This window comes from Camellia sinensis, chromosome 14 (genome assembly GCF_055761805.1).
Source record: "Camellia sinensis isolate YWXY chromosome 14, ASM5576180v1, whole genome shotgun sequence".
Taxonomy (NCBI): domain Eukaryota; kingdom Viridiplantae; phylum Streptophyta; class Magnoliopsida; order Ericales; family Theaceae; genus Camellia; species Camellia sinensis.
In genome coordinates this window covers 146,501,919-146,508,376 of record NC_138974.1, presented here as the reverse complement: position 1 = coordinate 146,508,376, position 6,458 = coordinate 146,501,919, and positions in this window count along the sequence as shown.

The following is a 6,458-nucleotide window of genomic DNA, read 5'->3' as shown; positions in this document are numbered from 1 at the left end:
CGTGCTGCCCACGCTGCGGGCATGCCAGGCCGGCTGCATGCCAGGCCGCCCAGGCCGTGCGCATGCCATGCCGTGCTGCCCAGGCCGGCTGCATGCCAGGCCGCCCAGGCCGTGCGCATGCCATGCCGTGCTGCCCACGCCGCGGGCATGCCAGCCCGGCTGCATGCCAGGCCGCCCAGGCCGTGCGCATGCCATGCCGTGCTGCCCACGCCGCGCGCATGCCAGGCCGCCCACGCCCGCGCGCATGCCACGCCATGCTGCTCTAGGCCGCGCCCAGGCCGCGCAAGGCCGCGCCCGAGCCGCCCAAGGCCGCGCCCAGGCCGCGCAAGGCCGCGGTCCAGGCCGCCCAAGGCCGCGGCCGAGCCGCCCAAGGCCGCAGCCCAGGCCGCGGTCGAGCCGCAGTGCATATAACCCAAGGCCGCAGCCCAGGCCGCGCCCAACATGGGGCGTACCTGACACTGCCTGGCCCTGGGCAAGGGAGGTGCCCCCCCCTTATAATAGGCTGTTAAGCCCTTTTCAATCTGGCAGGAGGAAACATCAAGCATGTTCGAGGAGTCATAATGGGGTTTTTTTAAAAAGTAATGGTTTTTTGCCAAAACTTTCAACATGAAAGTTGTTGGAAATAATTTAATACACCATAAAAAAAATTAAAAAAAATATTTTTTTACCGAAAATATTTTATTTTAATTTATTTCGATTTTAATACTTAAAAAATAATAAAAATTAATAAAAATGGTCAAAAAATTATGGAAAAATTCCAATAATTAAAGGATGATTCACTAGTAATTATAGAAATTATTAAATTATTTTTTTCATTTTTTTTATTTTATTTTGATTTTTTTTGCCAAATAAGGGCTTTAAAAATTCGAAAAGCTCAAGAAAAATTGCAAAAAAATAGGGAATGACATTTAGAATTGATTGTAGTGCATTTTTAATTGTGTTGCACGGTTTGGGTAAGATTATAAAAGAATCATGTTCAAAAAGATCGATCAAGGCGGTGGCATGCCATGGCCTTGGCCTTGGCCTTTGCCCGCGGCCTTGGCCTTGGCCTTGGCCATGCCTTGCACAGGGACTTGGCCTTGCCCACTGCCTTGGCCTTGGCCTTGGCCTTTGCCCGCGGCCTTGGCCTTGGCCTTGGCCATGCCTTGCACAGGGACTTGGCCTTGCCCACTGCCTTGGCCTTGGCCTTTGCCCGCGGCCTTGGCCTTGGCCTTGGCCTTGGCCATGCCTTGCACAGGGACTTGGCCTTGCCCACTGCCTTGGCCTTGGCCTTGGCCATGGCATGGCATGCTCGCCGAGGCTGTGGCATGCCTTGCTCTGCTAGCCAAGGCCGCGGCGTGGCATGCTCGCCCAGCCCGTGGCATGCCATGCTCGCCCAGCCCGTGGCACGCCATGTTGGCCCAAGGCATTGGCATGGCATGCCGGCCAAGGCATGCTGGCCAACGCTGCACAAAGCGGTGCCATGGCATGGCATGCTGACCAAGACCGTGCCATGGCATGCTGGGCGAGGCCGTGGCATGGCATGCTGGCCGAGGCCGTGGCTTGCCATGCCGCCACGGCCGTGGCATGCCGGGCAACGGACCGGCATGGCCCAGCCCGTGGCACGCCATGTTGGCCCAAGGCATTGGCATGGCATGCCGGCCAAGGCATGCTGGCCAACGCCGCGGCACGGCGTGCTGGACAAGGCGGTGCCATGGCATGGCATGCTGACCAAGACAGTGCCATGGCATGCTGGCCGAGGCCGTGGCATGGCATGCTGGCCGAGGCCGTGGCTTGCCATGCCGCCACGGCCGTGGCATGCTGGGCAACGGACCGGCACGGCATGCTGGCCGTAGCGGTGGCACGACATGCTGGCCAAGGCAGTGGCATGGCATGTTGGCCAAGGATAAGGCATGGCACGCCGTGGCAAGGCACGCTGGCCAAGGCAGTCGCAAGCCATGCGGGCCGAGGCCGTGGCATGGCATGTTGGGCAACGACTTGGCAAGGCATGCGGGCCGAGCCCGTGGCATGGCTTCCGGGCAGAGGCCGTGGCATGGCACGCCGGCCGAGCCCGTGGCATGGCATGCGAGCCGAGGCCGTGGCATGGCATGGCATGCGGGCCGAGGCCGTGGCTTGGCATTCCGTCCTTGGCATGCGGGGCAACGCTGTGGCATGGCATGCGGGCCGAGGCCGTGGCAAGGCATGTTGGCCAAGGCCATGGCATGGCCCGCTGGGCAACGCGGTGGCGTGGCATGCTGGGCAACGCCGTGGCAAGGCATGCGGGCCGAGGCCTTGGCATGGCATGCGGGCCGAGGCCGTGGCATGGCATGCGGGCCGAGGCCGTGCCATGGCATGTTGGGCGACGCCGTCGCAAGGCCTGCGGGCCGAGGCCGTGGCATGGCATGTTGGGCGACGCCGTAGCAAGGCATGCGGGCCGAGGCCGTGCCATGTCATGTTGGGCGACGTCGTAGCAAGGCATGCGGGCCGGGGCCGTGGCATGGCATGTTGGGCAACGTCGTAGCAAGGCATGCGGGCCGAGGCCGTGGCACGGCATGCGGGCCGAGGCCGTGGCATGGCATGTTGGGCGACGCCGTCGCAAGGCATGCGGGCCGAGGCCGTGGCATGGCATGTTTGGCAACGCCGTGGCAAGACATGCGGGCCGTGGCATGGCATGGCATGCGGGCCGAGGCCGTGGCATGGCACCTTGGGCAACGTCGTAGCAAGGCATGCGGGCCGAGGCCGTGGCATGGCATGTTGGGCGACGCCGTAGCAAGGCATGCGGTCCGAGGCCGTGGCATGTCATGCGGGCCGAGGCCGTGGCATGGCATGTTTGGCAACGCCGTGGCAAGACATGCGGGCCGTGGCATGGCATGGCATGCGGGCCGAGGCCGTGGCATGGCATGTTGGGCAACGCCGTGGCAAGGCATGCGGGCCGAGGCCGTGGCATGTCATGCGGGCCGAGGCCGTGGCATGGCATGCGGGCCGAGGCCGTGGCATGGCATGCGGGCCGAGGCCTTGGCTCGACATGTTGGCCAAGGCTAAGGCATGGCACGCCGGGCAACGCGGTGGCATGGCATGCCGGGCAACGCGGTGGCAAGGCATGCGGGCCTAGGCCGTGGCATGGCATGTTGGGCAACGCCGTAGCAAGGCATGCGGGCCGAGGCCGTGGCATGGCATGCGGGCCGAGGCCGTGGCATGGCATGTTGGGCGACGCCGTAGCAAGGCATGCGGGCCGAGGCCGTGGCATGTCATGCGGGCCGTGGCCGTGGCATGGCATGCGGGCCGAGGCCGTGTCATGGTATGTTTGGCAACGCCGTGGCAAGACATGCGGGCCGTGGCAAGGCATGGCATGCGGGCCGAGGCCGTGGCTCGACATGTTGGCCAAGGCTAAGGCATGGCACGCCGGGCAACGCGGTGGCATGGCATGCTGGGCAACGCGGTGGCAAAGCATGCGGGCCGAGGCCGTGGCATGGCATGTTGGGCAACGCCGTGGCAAGGCATGCGGGCCGAGGCCGTGGCATGGCATGCGGGCCGTGGCCGTGGCATGGCATGTTGGGCGACGCCGGGGCATGGCATGCGGGCCGAGGCCGTGGCATGGCATGTTTGGCAACGCCGTGGCAAGACATGCGGGCCGTGGCAAGGCATGGCATGCGGGCCGAGGCCGTGGCTCGACATGTTGGCCAAGGCTAAGGCATGGCACGCCGGGCAACGCGGTGGCATGGCATGCTGGGCAACGCGGTGGCAAGGCATGCGGGCCGAGGCCGTGGCATGGCATGTTGGGCAACGCCGTGGCAAGGCATGCGGGCCGAGGCCGTGGCATGGCATGCGGGCCGAGGCCGTGGCATGGCATGTTGGGCGACGCCGTAGCAAGGCATGCGGGACGAGGCCGTGGCTCGACATGTTGGCCAAGGCTAAGGCATGGCACGCCGGGCAACGCGGTGGCATGGCATGCTGGGCAACGCGGTGGCAAGGCATGCGGGCCGAGGCCGTGGCATGGCATGTTGGGCAACGCCGTAGCAAGGCATGCGGGCCGAGGCCGTGGCATGGCATGCGGGCCGAGCCCGTGGCATGGCATGCGGGCCGTGGCCGTGGCATGGCATGTTGGGCGACGCCGTGGCATGGCATGCGGGCCGAGGCCGTGGCATGGCTTGTTTGGCATCGCCGTGGCAAGACATGCGGGCCGTGGCATGGCATGGCATGCGGGCCGATGCCGTGGCATGGCATGTTGGGCAACGCCGTGGCAAGGCATGCGTGCCGAGGCCGTGGCATGGCATGCGGGCCGAGGCCGTGGCATGTCATGCGGGCCGAGGCCGTGGCATGGCATGCGGGCCGAGGCCTTGGCATGGCATGCGGGCCGAGGCCGTGGCATGGCATGTTGGGCGACGCCGTAGCAAGGCATGCGGGCCGAGGCCGTGCCTCGACATGTTGGCCAAGGCTAAGGCATGGCACGCCGGGCAACGCGGTGGCATGGCATGCTGGGCAACGCGGTGGCAAGGCATGCGGGCCGAGGCTGTGGCATGTCATATTGGGCAACGCCGTAGCAAGGCATGCGGGCCGAGGCCGTGGCATGGCATGTTGGGCGACGCCGTGGCATGGCATGCGGGCTGAGGCCGTGGCATGGCATGTTTGGCAACGCCGTGGCAAGACATGCGGGCCGTGGCATGGCATGGCATGCGGGCCGAGGCCGTGGCATGGCATGTTAGGCAACGCCGTGGCAAGGCATGCGGGCCGAGGCCGTGGCATGGCATGCGGGCCGAGGCCTTGGCATGGCATGCGGGCCGAGGCCGTGGCATGGCATGTTGGGCGACGCCGTAGCAAGGCATGCGGGCCGAGGCCGTGCCTCGACATGTTGGCCAAGGCTAAGGCATGGCACGCCGGGCAACGCGGTGGCATGGCATGCTGGGCAACGCGGTGGCAAGGCATGCGGGCCGAGGCCGTGGCATGGCATGCTGGGCAACGCCGCAGCAAGGCATGCGGGCCGAGGCCGTGGCATGGCATGCGGGCCGTGGCCGTGGCATGGCATGTTGGGCGACGCCGGGGCATGGCATGCGGGCCGAGGCCGTGGCATGGCATGTTTGGCAACGCCGTGGCAAGACATGCGGGCCGTGGCATGGCATGGCATGCGGGCCGAGGCCGTGGCATGGCATGTTGGGCAACGCCGTGGCAAGGCATGCGGGCCGAGGCCGTGGCATGGCATGCGGGCCGAGGCCGTGGCATGTCATGCGGGCCGAGGCCGTGGCATGGCATGCGGGCCGAGGCCGTGGCATGGCATGCGGGCCGAGGCCGTGGCATGGCATGTTGGGCGACGCCGTAGCAAGGCATGCGGGCCGAGGCCGTGGCATGGCATGCGGGCCGAGGCCGTGGCATGGCATGTTGGACGACGCCGTAGCAAGGCATGCGGGCCGAGGCCGTGGCATGGCATGCGGGCCGAGGCCGTGGCATGGCATGTTGGGCGACGCCGTAGCAAGGCATGCGGGCCGAGGCCGTGGCTCGACATGTTGGCCAAGGCTAAGGCATTGCACGCCGGGCAACGCGGTGGCATGGCATGCTGGGCAACGCGGTGGCAAGGCATGCGGGCCGAGGCCGTGGCATGGCATGTTGGGCAACGCCGTAGCAAGGCATGCGGGCCGAGGCCGTGGCATGGCATGCGGGCCGAGGCCGTGGCATGTCATGCGGGCCGAGGCCGTGGCATGGCATGCGGGCCGAGGCCGTGGCATGGCATGCGGGCCGAGGCCGTGGCATGGCATGCGGGCCGAGGCCGTGGCATGGCATGCGGGCCGAGGCCGTGGCATGGCATGCGGGCCGAGGCCGTGGCATGGCATGCGGGCCGAGGCCGTGGCATGTCATGCGGGCCGAGGCCGTGGCATGGCATGCGGGCCGAGGCCGTGGCATGGCATGTTGGGCAACGCCGTGGCAAGGCATGCGGGCCGAGGCCGTGGCATGGCATGCGGGCCGAGGCCGTGGCATGTCATGCGGGCCGAGGCCGTGCCATGGCATGCGGGCCGAGGCCGAGGCCTTGGCATGGCATGCGGGCCGAGGCCGTGGCATGGCATGTTGGGCGACGCCGTAGCAAGGCATGCGGGCCGAGGCCGTGCCTCGACATGTTGGCCAAGGCTAAGGCATGGCACGCCGGGCAACGCGGTGGCATGGCATGCTGGGCAACGCGGTGGCAAGGCATGCGGGCCGAGGCCGTGGCATGGCATGTTGGGCAACGCCGTAGCAAGGCATGCGGGCCGAGGCCGTGGCATGGCATGCGGGCCGTGGCCGTGGCATGGCATGTTGGGCGACGCCGGGGCATGGCATGCGGGCCGAGGCCGTGGCATGTCATGCGGGCCGAGGCCGTGGCATGGCTTGTTTGGCATCGCCGTGGCAAGACATGCGGGCCGTGGCATGGCATGGCATGCGGGCCGATGCCGTGGCATGGCATGTTGGGCAACGCCGTGGCAAGGCATGCGGGCCGAGGCCGTGGCATGGCATGC